Raw genomic sequence first — 16,340 nt, forward strand, 5'->3', positions numbered from 1 at the left:
AAGTATAATACAGTTAATTAACCTCCATAAAAATTAAACAGTTTTATAATACTGTCTTATCTTAAATATTTTCTCTCTTATTACGAGTAAATAACTACCAAATCCATACTTAATAGGAAGTGACAGGCGTTAATTGCAAAATGCAATAAAATCTTGCTCAATATTTTTAATAAATAAACTAAAAGCTATGCCGCGTTTAGAAACTCCCAAAATTGCAATCAACGGCACAAATTCTTTTCTAGAAGTTACTAGAAGTTATTCGAAGCCAGACTTGTTTCGTCATGGTTGTACGTAACGCTCGATTTCATAGTGTAATTTTTAGACATTTTAGCAGCCATATGCAAAATAGTTTACTTTTACTTAGCGAAGCTTTGCTAAAACAGTTTATGGTCGTGTGGAAGGCTTGTTAGCGGTTACAAAACATGAAGAATATAAAAACATAGTTATATTTTACAAAAATAATGTAAGTATATAGACGAGAGCACGTCTGAATAAAGTACTACCAACTCAGATGATATCGAATTGATTTCATCATACTTATTTATATGCATAAATGTTAACATAGGCTAGTGTCGGCTGTATTATACCATTAACCTAACACCTAGTGTACTTAGTGTACGTAAGTTTCACAGGTGAAAAATACCTACATAATATTATTCTGAGGTGCTACACAAGAACTAGTAAATACCTCTATCTCCTTCTTATTAAACTCCCTAGCATTTTCTAAAACTAAGAATCTGAGATTTTAAATTAAAATAGCCGATACAAAAGAAAAAATAATTTGAAAACATAACAGACTATTACGATTTCTCATAGAAACGATCATAAAACGAGCGTAAGTAGATTGAATCGCTTTCAACTGACGATGAGTTAGATATTATATCATTGATGCGTTTATACAGTGCTGAAAACTGTACATATTTACACCCCTATTATCTTTAGACTTAAAGCTCAAAATAAGTGACTTATTTTACCGGTTGTATTTTATTACCTGTTTAATGAAAGTTCCATTAAGTACTGATGCGTTGAAAGTGTGTGTTGAATGGGAGCTGATTGATGGTCATCTGCATACTTTAGATCTTGAAATCGAGATAAAATCACGGTACGATTATTGTATGAATCAAAGATTATTTAGTTTTAAATAACGACTCGTTAGTGTTCCATGAAAAGATTTTAAGATTATTTTTTGAAAAGAAATATTTACCTAACTGTTGAGAATGTTTTCATAAAAACATATTTTCTAACATAACAGTCACTAACTAACTATTATTTAAACATTCATACGCTGTAACAAACTAAAAGCTCTAACTCGAAAATAATGTATTCTGGAGTAACCAGATATTTAAATTTTCAAATTCAAACTAATCGTTGACTTAAATATTGAAGTTTGAATCAAGTTTAACGCGTCGCTTCAGAAAGTTGTAAAATATTACCCTAGCCAAGCCCTTAGAAATTAAAACCTTATTATGCCTTATTACATGAAAACATAGTCACAAATTGCGTTAAAGAGAAACTAAAATAACATTATATTAGTGACGCAAAACTTTCGTAAAGACTAATTTCGTGCCAACACATTTCTCCTTACAATGCAACGTCAAGCAGTTAATAGTAATGGTGCGTTATTATGGAAGTTTCAGCCCATTATTAGAGTCAAGGTTTCCTATAAATTATCATAAGATAGATGAACAAACGCCTATTGAGTGAAGGCACGAGCTATTATTCAGTTGTGCTGTAAAACAACGTTTTCTCTCACTTTGAGGTCATATTGTACAAAGGCAGTTTATGATGGCACAGTCCGGAAAGTGTCCGATCTTTGTATATGATATACATAGCGTGTATGTAAACTAGTAAACACATAAGCATTCTAATCAAAGTATAATCTACTTAGAAACACTGAGTGAGATTTAATTTTAAACTTACTGGACTCTACATTAGATAATTGAAATAACATGAATTATCGATCTAATTTATTTAACATTCGGTCATTGCCAGAAATATCTTAAAAAGGTATATGTTTAATAGTGTTTTAAAGTATTTAACCCTGGGTTACACCATCTCCACCATCTTACTTTAACTATAACATACGTAAAAAGTTAAACTCCATACAAAATCACCGGTTTTAATTAAGTAGTTACAGTTACCTAAAGTTAAGGTGTTGCAAGTTGCAACTGACGCTAAATGTTTCCTCCGTCAAGGAATAAAACAACATTATCAGTATCACTGTAAAACACTGCATGTGGGTATCCTTACAAATTGCACGATTAGAGTAAATAATAAACCCTGTTTGCATTCTTCCAAATGCAGTCATACGAGAATGTACGATTTACGATTTTCACACAGGTCGTATACTTTTCGGACGGCCATACATTATGCATGTTGTGATATGTTTCGTGACGTACCCCGATAGGCATTTGTCTTGGTCACAAGGACGATCTTTAGGCTGGGTTGCACCATTTTACTTTAACTTTGATAAACGTCAAAAATCTGTCAAACTCCATACAAAAAACACCGGTTTATCGTCAAAGTTACGGTCAAAGTTAAGGGGGCGTCCATAAATTACGTGAGACAATTTTGGCCATTTTTCAACCCCCCCGCCCCCCTTGGTGAGATTTTGCCTGACCCCCTCCCCCACCCCCCTAATCTCACGTGATATTTAATAAAATGCCTATTTTGCATTGTCTATGCTTCGAGTCTATTAGATTTATATGAAAAAATCAGTAACCCAGTGTCGTGCCACGCGCAGTGCAGGGTTCCGTAGCTTCCCGTCGTTTAGTAAGACAAGCAATCGCTTCAACCTAGGACCAGTTTTTTGATTCATAGTTAAAATAACTAATTGTTAAATTTTGCTACTAAGTAACGGTTAAATATTAATAAAATGAAAACTAATAGTTAAAAAAATTAGTAAAAGTCAAGTTAAACATTGTTATAAAATCAATTTTTTTCTGTTATTTAACCACTTGTCATTTGACATCTGTCAAATTTGACTATTGGTTACTTTAACTACGAATACATAATGTTTTCATACACGTATGTATGTATGTCATTTTTTCGGGTTCCGTAGTCCTGACAAGGAACCCTTATAGTTTCGATATGTCTGTCTGTCTGTCTGTCCCAGGTTTCGCTTGGAAACTATTGGCACTGGGGAGCTGTAATTTTGTGAAAGTATGTATATTAATCACGCCGACAAAAGGGTAAAATAAAATTTTGAAAAAAAAAAATTTCTAGGGTAGCTCCCCTGCATGTAAAGTGGGGATGAATTTTTTCAAGGAAAACTAGGTATAACGGTTAAGATACATTACTTAATTTAAGAGTAATAGTCATTTGCCTCATGTTTTATACAATTTCTTAACCAGTAAAAATTCCTTACAAGAAAATATGAAAAGTGACTTTAGATGAAGTAATTGCTTGCTTCTGAAATATATTGTGGTAACGACATACAATTACGGAACCCTAAACTGCGCGTGGCACGACACCTTTTATTTTTGAGGACCAACAAGTAACGATCAGATATAATTTTTACATCTCAATATCTTTTTGCGTAGTTCAAAAGAGATTAAAATATCGATCGATTTCATTTATTTTATGTCTCAAAGAAAGAAGATCAATCATTAAAATAGATGACCATTTAGATTTTTTTATTTGCCGTTTTTGCTAATTTAAAAAGATCATTTAAATACATGCCAATTATTAATATTTAAGTTGTACACTGTACAGCTACATTCAGCCGTTGTGGCATGCAGGTCTGAGGTAGAATGGCTAGCAAGAGCTAGTAACTCTTGTCTTTTCTTATCAAGTATTATAGATAGTAGAAAACAAAGGTATAAATACCTCATTATTAGGCTTAATAAGCACTCATGCTAAGGCTTAGTTGCACCACCTAACTTTGCCCGTAACTTTAACGATAACTGGTGTTTTTATAAGGAGTTTGACAGATTTTTGACGTTTTTCAAAGTTAAAGTAAGATGGTGCAACCCAGCCTTAGTCTGATAACTCAATCGGACCAGTTGACTTGATTTTATGTCCATCTGGTAGTCAAACTTCCATCACCAGGGAACCAGACGCAGGTTAGCTTTCCATCCCTACAATGTCGACATTCCACCAGCTCGCACTAAGCGTNAAGTGGTGCAACTCAGCCTTAGTATGCTAATTTTATCACAACGATGCCCAAATAAAGAGACATGTACGAATAATTTATTTCAATGTTCCTACATGGTAGGTATTCAAAATAGTTTTGGTTTTACGTGGTTCACGTTTGATACTTCGTTGTAAGATTTACATAATTTTTCAAGTTTGATTTTATTGTAGTAGCATATGCCATACGAAATAGAGAGCCTTTATATTCAAATTCAAATATTTAACTTTAAATTATTAATTTAAGTTGTTCAGCTACATTCAGCCGCTGTGGCATACAGGTCTGAGGTAGAATGGCTAGCAAGAGCTAATAACTCTTGTCTTTTCTTATCAAGTATTATAGATAGTAGAAAACAAAGGTATAAATACCTCATTATTAGGCTTAATAAGCACTCATACTTAGTCTGATAACTCAATCGGACCAGTTGACTTGATTTTTGGGTGTCAAACTTCCATCACCAGGGAACCAGACGCAGGTTAGCTTACCATCCCTACAATGTCGTCATTCCACCAGCTCAAACTAAGCGTTTCGATAACTCTTTTATAATGCGAACAGCTAGGGACTGGAATTCGCTGCCTGCTGCTGTCTTTCCTGAACACTATAATTCGGACCTTCTCAAGGCGAGAGTGAATAGGCACTTACAGGGCAGATATGTACCATCCTAGACTGCATATCACTTAACACAGGTGCGATTGCGGTAAAATACCTGCCTTGTCTTGCATAAAAAAAACTGAGGACTTTCAGATCAAAAGTGAGCAATACTATCTAATCACTAGAAGGAGGCTAGTATTAATAAATCTATATTAATAGTAGGGCAGTCAGATACCATCGCTGGCAACAGGTTGCATACCACATCGCGATCAGCGCGTACCGTTAAATTATTCGTTATCGTAACGGTTACTAGATATTATTTTAATCACGCCCCGCGACAGTATCACGGTCGCATGACCCTATTATTTTGGAGCTGTGATTTTTAAACTGTATCTAATTAAAAAGCTGGCTAAATGATGAAGGAAGTTAAACGTCCTCACTAACCCTTCTTCTCGTATTTATAAATGAAATATNCGAAATATACAAGATTACACCATACCACAAAAATCTGATATGAACAAAAACATCGAATTTTTTATGTAATTTTTTCAACACTAATGGACTAATTTATTATAATACTAGCTTTCCGCCCGCGGCTTCGCCCGCGTGGAATTTTGTCTGTCACAGAAAAACTTTATCGCGCGCGTCCCTGTTTCAAAAACCGGGATAAAAACTATCCTATGTTCTTTCCCGGGACTCAAACTATCTCTATGCCAAATTTCATCAAAATCGGTTGCGAGGTTTAAGCGGGAAAGCGTAACAGACAGACAGACAGACAGACAGACAGACAGAGTTACTTTCGCATTTATAATATTAGTTGGGATTTAATTTTATCAACACAAACCACAAAATAATTAGTCGGAGAATATTACTATAGAAGTTAAGTCATAAATTATCATTTGTATGTAATTATTCATTAAAGATAATTGTGCAGACAGCTAAAATAAATGTTTGAAACAATCTTCTTAATTAATACAAGTAGTATTACCAGTAATTACATTCTACAAATTCTTCTGATTGATCGGGCTGGCATTGAGATGATGAATGATGTGGTGAGTTGCATGGTATTCGAGTAAGTCACTCTTAGGCATGTATTGCAAAACACCAAACAAAACTCGATTCATACTTAGTTAGCTATAGATTCTGTGATTGGTCTAGAAATTAGATTAATTAAAAACCACGATATCTGCTTAAATATGAATCAAGCTTTGAGCTTCGGTCTTATTACGCACTTTTATGTAACTGGGTTATGTAAATACGATTCGCCTTTGACCTAAAATACAATATTTAGCCTAGCCATAGACTGACTTTTTGTCGGCCCATAGGTCTGCGGGGAGTTTACTTGAAATTCTTCTGCGAACTTGAAGATAGCGCCTTTTGTGGCTCATAGAGTTTGACACCAAGCAAGGTTATGAACTTAGTTGCTTTAACTAAAAAGAAAAATACTGACAATATAATTTGTAGAAATGTGTAACTAACGAATTGCATTACATTTTTTATTAATTTTTATTAAGCCAGCTAAAAATTACAGCTACTATTTCACAACAAAATTATTACAAAAAGTCAGATTAATTTTATTTTCAAGTTATTTTATCTTTTCACTTCCACTCCCACTCCCATTCGGTGGACCAACGATTCAGTGAAGTTCACGGGAAGTGCAATACCGCGTTGTTGTGAAAAATCCTTGGGGGAGGCCTTTGTCCAGCACTGGACGTCATTTGGCTGAAAAGAACGAACGAATTTTTTCTTTCACTAACTGAAATTGTCATAAAAAGTTTATCATTTCAGTGAATGATTCATATCAATCGCAATGCCCATTCAACAAGATATCGAAAGATAAGTGAGACATGAGGAATTTGGGAAGTGATCTTGCAAGTGCACTTAAGAGAGTGCCCGGTTCATTGATAATAATAGACAGATATCAGACTTTACATTTCTGTTGCAAAATAGCATCTATTGTAATGACATAAGATGCCTGAGTGTAAGTTTTATGTGTTGTCTTATACTGATAGGATGTTTGATAAAACTGTCACGGATTGAAGAAGAATGTTTGGATTTTTATCATTTGTTTACTCAGCGATTGTATTTTTATTTTATTATGAGTAAACAGTTACACTATCGATATTGAGATAGGTAACTACTTAGAGTGCAAAGGGTTAAAAAATTATCTGGCCAGTGTTTTTGTGAGCTTTTTTTGCTTCCTTGACAATTGTTTAGCTTGTAGGATTACGTATTAATCACCACTTAGTAGGTGTCTTTATTTTTTATACATTTGAATAAGTAGTATGCCATTGTCTACACTTTCCAACCAGCATTAGTGCATATTCCTCGCTTTTGAAACTATGAGTGATTCTTATCTGTATTATTTCTATTCAAAAACCACAAAAACAGGCAAAACTGAAGTTGTTCTCAAATTCTAACGCCAAGTACATACATAAAACTTTAAAAAACTGTTAAATTTCGAGTCACGTCTTGTTCATGACCGCCAATAAGTACGAGTTTGATCGAACAAAGACCAACTAGTTGCCAAAAGAAACTGACTACCAAACACCAAACTGACTAAACGTTTTAGGTGGAAAATGTTTGGAAGCTCAGTGTCGCCAAAGAATAATAATACTTTACAAATTACAGCGTTGCCTAATTGTGCCTATTATGCCTATAGAGTTTACTGTTCTTAGTGTTCTTATGTGAGACCATTTACTACATCATTAAATAAAAATACCTATGTAGGCTATCGGCAATGGTTAACACTGTGGCCGATAGTACTGAAGGAAATGTCGTATGTAATGCCGCAAAATAATGCCGCAAAATAAACTTATACATTAATTGTAATTTTTCTGTCAAGTGCAACTTCATATTTAATTAAATGATAATATATGTTTAATGTGACAGTACTCGATTATCATTATTTCCCCAATTTAATAAATCACAGACAAATATTTTTGTGACGCTGATTAATTGATGTAATGATTTATTGAATTATCTTTAGAAAGCGACAACGGATTTTTTTTTAAATGGCAATAACTAATTTTAGTCGTGAATTATAAAAAAAACACTTGCTATTTTTAATCGGCCGCCAGAATTAGTTTAGATGTTGAGAAACGGATCGTTAGTCTGCTATTGTTACAGACTGCGATTACACTGGAAACTGACTAATTTACTCTTAGTAAACAACGAGTAATTAATTTCCAAGCAAATGGCTAAAAAACGGAGCAATTTCGTGCCAGAAGAAAGATAGTAATTAATATTGTTAAAGATGTTGTTGTGGCTTCACTACTTTTTTTAGCTATAATACATCTTAATTTCGTTTCATCTTTATCGAATGTGAATTTTTACGTATTCTATACTTCAATAATATGAACAATAGGGTTTTTAACCTAATATTAATAGTTATAAGAAATATAAAAGAATAGTTACCTACTAATATTGCTATAGGTGTCTGTCTTCTAGCTGTTGGTTCTCTTTAATTTGTATTAAATGAGCGATAGTGGTTTTACANTGAAATATACAAGATTACACATACCACAAAAATCTGATATGAACAAAAACATCGAATTTTTTATTGAATTTTTTCAACACTAATGGACTAATTTATTATAATATTTAATTTTATCAACACAAACCACAAAATAATTAGTCGGAGAATATTACTATAGAAGTTAAGTCATAAATTATCATTTGTATGTTATTATTCATTAAAGATAATTGTGCAGACAGCTAAAATAAATAATGTTTGAAACAATCTCCTCAATTAATACAAGTAGTATTACCAGTAATTACATTCTACAAATTCTTCTGATTGATCGGGCTGGCATTGAGATGATGAATGATGTGGTGAGTTGCATGGTATTCGAGTAAGTCACTCTTAGGCATGTATTGCAAAACACCAAACAAAACTCGATTCATACTTAGTCAGTTAGTTAAGATTCTGTGATTGGTCTAAATTTGAAATTAGATTAATTAAAAACGACGATCTCTGCTTAAAAATGAATCAAGCTTTGAGCTTCGGTCTTAATACGCACTTTTAGTATGTAACTGGGTTATGTAAATACGATTCGCCTTTGACCTAAAATACAATATTTAGCCTATATAGGCCAGTAGAATTAGATTTTAAATCGGAAATAATTCCTACAAAAGATTTTATTACTTTAATGGCTTTATTGGTTGCCCATTAAGACTCTCCTAGGTTTTCGACTTCGACGGAGTTGTGCTTAAGTGGAGGGGGCTCCCGAAAGGGGCGCTTTTTAGGTTTTCCGGTTATACCGCGTAAAGGACTTACCTATCGAAACGTGGTCTTCCTGACGGTTGAAGGGCATTTAATCCTGCATTAAATAAGACCAAATTCAATTGGACAAACCGTTCTCGTGCAAATGTTCGGCAAAGTAGAAAATATGTGTATAATTAATGACCATCTCCACGTCCAATAGCTCGTCACCCGTAGGCTCCCAAGCCTTGTAAAGGGTCGCCTTAACCAGCGTATCCCTGTCAAGGCTCACGAGTTGGATTCGCTTATCCTTGTTCGTCCCAGCCGTTCCTTAACTGCGGTTGCTGCACCTCTTCCTGGCACTCTCCTGAACGACTCTGTGTTACCTAATATGGCTGCCCCTCTTCCTTGTACCCTCCTGTACGATTGCATTGCTTAGCCATATGCCTGGTCCAAGGTTTGACGCCACAGAATCAACTTCGTACGCGTGAAAATAGTTTAAATACTATTTTCCGTGCTTGCAACATTTTTCTTTACTGCTTCGCCTCTATTAGTCGTAGAGTGATTTTCATAGAGTTTGACACCAAGGTTATGAACTCAGTTGCTTTAACTAAAAAGAAAAATACTGACAATATAATTTGTAGAAATGTGTAACTAACGAATTGCATTACATTTTTTATTAATTTTTATTAAGCTAGCTATAAATTTAATAAATATTTTTTCTCTCACTAAGTCAAATTGTCTTAATAAGTTTATCATTTCAGTGAATGATTCATATCAATCGCAATGCCCATCCAACAAGATATCGAAAGATAAGTGAGACATGAGGAATTTGGGAAGTGATCTTGCAAGTGCACTTAAGAGAGTGCCCGGTTCATTGATAATAGACAGATATCACACTTTACATTTCTTTTGCAAAATAGCATCTATTTCAATGATATAAGGTGCCATAATGTAAAGCTTGATGTGCTGTCTTCTATACACTGATAGGATATTATTTGATAAAACTGTCACAGATTGAGGAAGAATTTTCGGACTTTTATCATTTGTTTACTCAGCTATTGTAGTTATTTTTATCTTATGATGAGTAAACGGAATTGTTTTTTTTTTTTTATGTGATAGGAGGCAAACGAGCAGACGGATCACCTGATGGTAAGTGATTATCGTCGCCTATAGACACCCGCAGACCCAGGGGCGTTACAGGTGCGTTGCCGGCCTTTAAGGTAAAGATACGCTCTCCTCTTGAAAGCTTGCAGGTCGTATCCGTCCGGAAACACCGCAGACGACAGTCCATTCCACAGTTTGTATTCGAAATAGTTCCATTATCGATATTGAGATAGGTAACGAGTGAAAGGGTTAAAAAATTATCTGGCCAGTGTTTTTGTGAGTTTTTTTTTGCTTCCTTGACAATGTTTAACTTGTAGGATTATAATCACCACTTAGTAGGTATCTTTATTTTTTATACATTTGAATGTGTCATTGTCTACACTTTCCAACCAGCATCGGTGCTTATTCCTCGCTTTTGAAACTATGAGTGATTCTTATCTGTATTATTTCTATTCAAAAATCCCAAAACATGCGAAACCGAAGTTGTTCACCAAATTCTAATGCCACGTACATAAAACTTCAAAAACTGTTAAAATTCGAGTCACGTTTCGTTCATGACCGCCAATAGGTACGAGTTTGATCGAATAAAGACCAACTAGTTGCCAAAAGAAACTGACTACCAAACTGACTGAACGTTTAGGTGGAAAATGTCTTGAACCTCAGTGTCGCCAAAGATTAACAATACAAAATTGTATTTAAAACGATAATTGTGCCTATTTACTTTTTTTGTGAGACAGTGAAATGAAATGAATAAATGTTTGTTACATTATCCTAATAAATTGCAAATTATAACAATCATTTACTGCATCAAATAACAATATGTACTGTAGGAAATGTTATTAAGTAATGACGCAAAATATACCTATACAATAGGTATTATACATTCATTGTCATTTTACTGTCAAGTGCAACTTCATATACTAATTAAATGATATGAAAATCTTTAATGTGACAGTACCCGATTATCATTATATCCCCAAGTTAATAAATCACAGACAATTAATATTTCAGTGACATTGATGTAATGATTGATTGAATTAACTTTAGAAAGCGACAACGGATTTTTTTTAAATGGCAATAACTAATTTTAGTCGTGAATTATAAAAAAAAACACTTGCTATTTTTAATCGGCCGCCAGAACTAGTTTAGATGTTGAGAAACGGATCGTTAGTCTGCTATTGTTACAGACTGCGATTACACTGGAAACTGACTAATTTACTCTTAGTAAACAACGAGTAATTAATTTCCAAGCAAATGGCTAAAAAACGGAGCAATTTCGTGCCAGAAGAAAGATAGTAATTAATATTGTTAAAGATGTTGTTGTGGCTTCACTACCTTTTTTTTAGCTATAATACATCTTAATTTCGTTTCATCTTTATCGAATGTGAATTTTTACGTATTCTATACTTCAATAATATGAACAATAGGGTTTTTAACCTAATATTAATAGTTATAAGAAATAGAAAAGAATAGTTACCTACTAATATTGCTATAGGTGTCTGTCTTCTAGCTGTTGGTTCTCTTTAATTTGTATTAAATGAGTAATAGTGGTTTTACATGTCCTTAGAGTCGTGTGTAGAGACTTGTGTAGTAATTTGTCACGTCATATAATGAGATACATAATATTTATCGCGGGAACAGCAAATAATAGANTAGACAGATAATAATTAGAAAATATTAGACTCATATTTTTTATTTTCTTTCATAATTAAATAATAACAGTGCTACATCGAGTTGAAATGGCGCGATACGTCACGCTTGAGTAGTATTTTTACTCAAAAGTGACGTCACGCGACATTTCAACTCAATATAATACGTAATTATTGGATTATGGAAAAAAATAAAAAATGTGAGTCTAATATTTTCTAATTATCTGTCCGACGGACTAAATAGAATTTCGAGTTAATTACCCAGTCATCATCCCTATTATTATAATTTTATTTTACACTTTTTAGTAGTATCTCAATCTCAGAGCCTTAGTTCAATTACAATACAATTTAGCACCAAAGTGCTCGAAAAGACAAATCCAGCAAACACAAACTCGATAAGTTTCCATCGTTTCGTTTAGGAATTCCTATGGCCACCTCCTGACTCCATCATCAGGACCCTGGACATCTAGTACTAGATACTAAAGTGCTCGAAAAGACAAATCCAACGAACCCAAATTCGATGCGATGCCGCCGTTTCATTTAGGAGTTCCTATAGTATGGCCACCTCATGACTTCACCATCAGACCAGCTCAATGATACCATAACATTGCATTGTCATCGTACTTACATACAAAATTTCAGCTCAATCGGTTGAGGAAAACTGGTCTTAAATTCAATTGCAAGAGTTGTCCCACTGGGACAACCAGATCACTAACGACACTTGTTAGTATGTGTGGGACAGTCCCACACATACTAACAAGTGTCGTTAGTGATCTGGTCACAAAAACTGTTATTTTGGGTTCTGAAGTTCTAGAAGCCCGAACGTACTTGTTAGAACGCGTTTTTCTAGCGTTTTTCAGCGTGCCTGCTGTATCTTTTTGGTAAATAGTAGGTACTGGATTAACGATTAACGGACTTAGGATAATTTAACGGAAGTTAACGAGTCCGTTAACATTTTTTAAAGTTGACTTAAAAGTTAATCCGTTAATAGAAATGTTAACTTCGTTAATTAACGATTAACGGATTAACGAGTTAATGCCCAGCTATGAAAATAGAGAAATATAGGCTGCAGCATAGCAGCCGAAACGTCAAGCCATGAGCACCTATGTAACTCAATAAATAAAAATATCGTATTGAGACCCGTGTTTTCTGGTCAAAAGCTGCATTCAAGCCGAATACAGGGTAAAATGGCGAGTAATGAGGGTCGAGGCTCATGTCCAGCAGTGGACTGCTATTGGCTGATGATGATGATGATATCCCAGATGTATGTGTGTAACCTATAGCTTGATCTAGTGCAACAAAAATTCTTTGCAAGCTGCTATTGTACTCCCCATTGTAGTGGCGGCCACACTTTTTATTTAAAGCTAGGGAGTTCTAATCCACTCATTTTTATTAATAAAAAACCCATAATTGCTAGCAATAGTTTTCTAAGGCTGAGTTGCAACACCTAATTTTAACCGTTACTAGGTATGTGACGTTTGATAATGTTAAAGTAAGACGAGCCAGCCTGAGATTCTTCGAGAATTTCCTTGATGTTTGTTTACTTTGTAGAGACGCTATTTTTGCTCGCACATTAATTAAATCTCATATGAGACGGGTTCGTTCGTTCGTTTCAGCCAAATGACGTCCAATGCTGGACAAAGGCCTCCCCCAAAGTTTTCCACAATGAACGGTCCTGCGCTGCCCGCATCCAGGCTCTTCCCGCGACCTTTACCAGATCGTCGGTCCACCTAGTAGGAGGCCTGCCCACGCTACGTTTTTCAGCCCGTGGTCGCCACTCGAGAACTTGAGACGGGTACAGGAATGTAAATATGTATGTCCATTACGCGCACACGCACGCGAGTAAATTGCGAAAAATCAGTGAGATGTTTTTAAGTACATCTCGCTTTTTAGGGTTGTCTTCAACGTCAATACAAAAACATGGATCGTTAAATTAAGATGACTAAAATAATGTATTATTTTTATAGATTATAATCGACTCTATTAAGAGTTGAAAATATATGTATTTGTTAATGATAAAAATCAACAAGCTTGTGTGTGGCTGCTAATTTGACGCCTTGAGTAGAAAAGGAAAAAATAATTCTACGCTATACGTACCTATTATACTCCTTTAGTTGTAGCAGCTGCAATTAAAGTACCTTGTCTTACTTATTTTCGGGCAACCAGACGCATTTCAGCCTGCAATACTCTAAATAAACTGAGAACTATTTTACAAATAAATAATAATTTGTGTAGCTCTAGAAATTAAACCTTGGACCTCCAAATCGAGAGAGTTCAACGCTCTATCCACTAGATCCAGAAGAAGGCATAGCAATTTAACCACAGTCTTGAGGTTTTACTAAAAAAAAACTAACAGCTAATAGTAGGTAACATCTACATACCAATTAAGTAGTCTTGTTCTGTGTGCTGTTCTATGAAATAAAATAATTGTATGATGTTTTTTTATCCTCATCATTCGTACAGCCCCTAGCATTTGATCTCCTCCTGTAAGTACCTACCTAGACCTTAACCGGTCTGGACTCGTTCAGGGCTGGTTCTCTACAGGAAGTCTACAATCAGACCTTGGATTAGATAAGCTTGATTAAAATTCGCTTTTAAACCGCGGTTATGTAATCCCAGATGCTGGAAATAGCAAAAACATTTCAGTCACGTTTTAGCAAAAAAAAAAATTGTATTTTTTTTAGACTGACAATATTTAATTAGCAACACTTTAGAGTACAGTCAGCGTCGAATAGTTCGTGACACCCAAAGTAGCCAAAAAGTTCGCAACACGTCTTTGTTACAGTTGGAATAAGGTTGAGTTTGTCAACTTTTTGGCCACCTTGTACAATGTACAGTCCACGATGAGTAAGTACCTATTGATATTTTAAAATATTTATAAAAAATCTAATTTTTGAACAGATTTTCAATAGTCCATGTAAAAAGCAAACGTCACCAATGGATGATGGTTATGTATTTAACTTAGGTATCAAAAGATGAGAGATTAAGCAAGAATTTTACTAGCTGTCATACAATTAATAAACCACCAAATTAAACAGTTAAAAATTGAAAGATTAGAGATTAAGCAAGATTTTAATCTTTCCAAACATAATACTAAGGGTTCACTATTACTATACTTAATTATTAATATACTTTAACAGATAACTGTAGAATGTGCAAAGAAATTGTGAAATAAAGGCTTAAAACTCAGCTTCCAAAATAAATTGTTTTCACGCTCGTGAGAAAATCAAAATTCAAGGTTTTACACTATAGTTGTGTAAAAATGGACCAAAGTGAAATTTAGTTATACTGAAATACAAGTGACTCAATCACACCTTCTAACATGCAAAAAGTGTTATATAAGGAGAAATAAATGAATGATTTGCGAAGAAAGTTACAAAAAGATAGCACTTATCGGAGTTGTCGCTTGAGAATTTGACTCTATCGATGCTGAATCGCAATCTTGATGATATAACGATAAAATGTTCATTTACAATGTTACGTAGTGTAATGGAAATGGAATGTGAAATATGGAGTCAAGATTTTTGGAAGATTTCATGATAATCATTGATAAATGCGCTGGCATTGTGAATTTTTTCTCTAGTAAGTTTCAAAATCATTCAATATTTTCTTAGAGAAACATTCAAATCAAATAAATGAAAGAATGATTCCAATTACCGTTAATTACTTATCCACTATAGTGGAGGAGGCTTATAGTCCAGCAGTGGACTGTAAAGGGCTGTTGATGACCGTTAATTAATTAGCTTAAATTAAAGTACAGGCGACATACGACACAGTGCATCGGACTATACATATTCACTGTAAAACTTTATTACTACGCTTTAAGTTGCTAGTTTAGCTTGATATGCTATCGTCCGTTCCTTCGTAACCTTGTCATCATAACTCAGTCACTCACTTTTTTCTCATCTGTATATTTACCTTTGTCACAGATAAACATCCTACATCCACGCCAGGGCACTGAACTTCCCAAAACATACAAAAACTCTGGTCATTCACCCACATCTATAGCCTTATAAAGTCCGGCCATTTAATATCAAGCTCTGAAACTTAACAGGCATTTTTGAACTGTAATATTTCCTAAAGCGTTTGCAAGCAATTATACGTTGTCAAGGCTTTAAAATCGAGTAAAAGTTGGCCGCGATCGTTAGAGTCGGTGTTATTAATATTACTACAAGTCTCTACTGAGATTGGTACACTAAAAGTTCCCGGTCTCTTTAGTAAGGTGTGTCTAGCTGATAATGTAGAGTCAAACTTTAAAAATATGATTTTGACTGTTGTCTTTAGTAAAAGTTGAAAACGTAAAAATTAATTAACCCATAAATACATAATTCTGGCTCTTACTTTGAAGTGAAAGAGAAAGCCAATAAAACCCTAAATCCAGAATACAATATAGTATGACCTTAGTTTTATTTATTAACATTTACTAAATGTACCCTACAATTTATTCCATAAACAGCTACGTTTAGTATGTATAGGAAGTTCCAGTCTTATTATTTTTTACTATACGAATATCAAAAAACTGCCAAGCTTTTGACATTCTTTAACCATCTTACCTGCTACTACAGCCCTACTTTTATTTTTAACTCGGAAATCAAAGTATGAACTTACATTTTTTTAAAACGATAGAGCTGTGAACCTTCGGGAATAAACCCCTACT

Source organism: Ostrinia furnacalis, unplaced genomic scaffold, assembly GCF_004193835.3.
Source record: "Ostrinia furnacalis isolate ACB-3 unplaced genomic scaffold, ASM419383v2 OfSCF0504, whole genome shotgun sequence".
Classification (NCBI taxonomy): domain Eukaryota; kingdom Metazoa; phylum Arthropoda; class Insecta; order Lepidoptera; family Crambidae; genus Ostrinia; species Ostrinia furnacalis.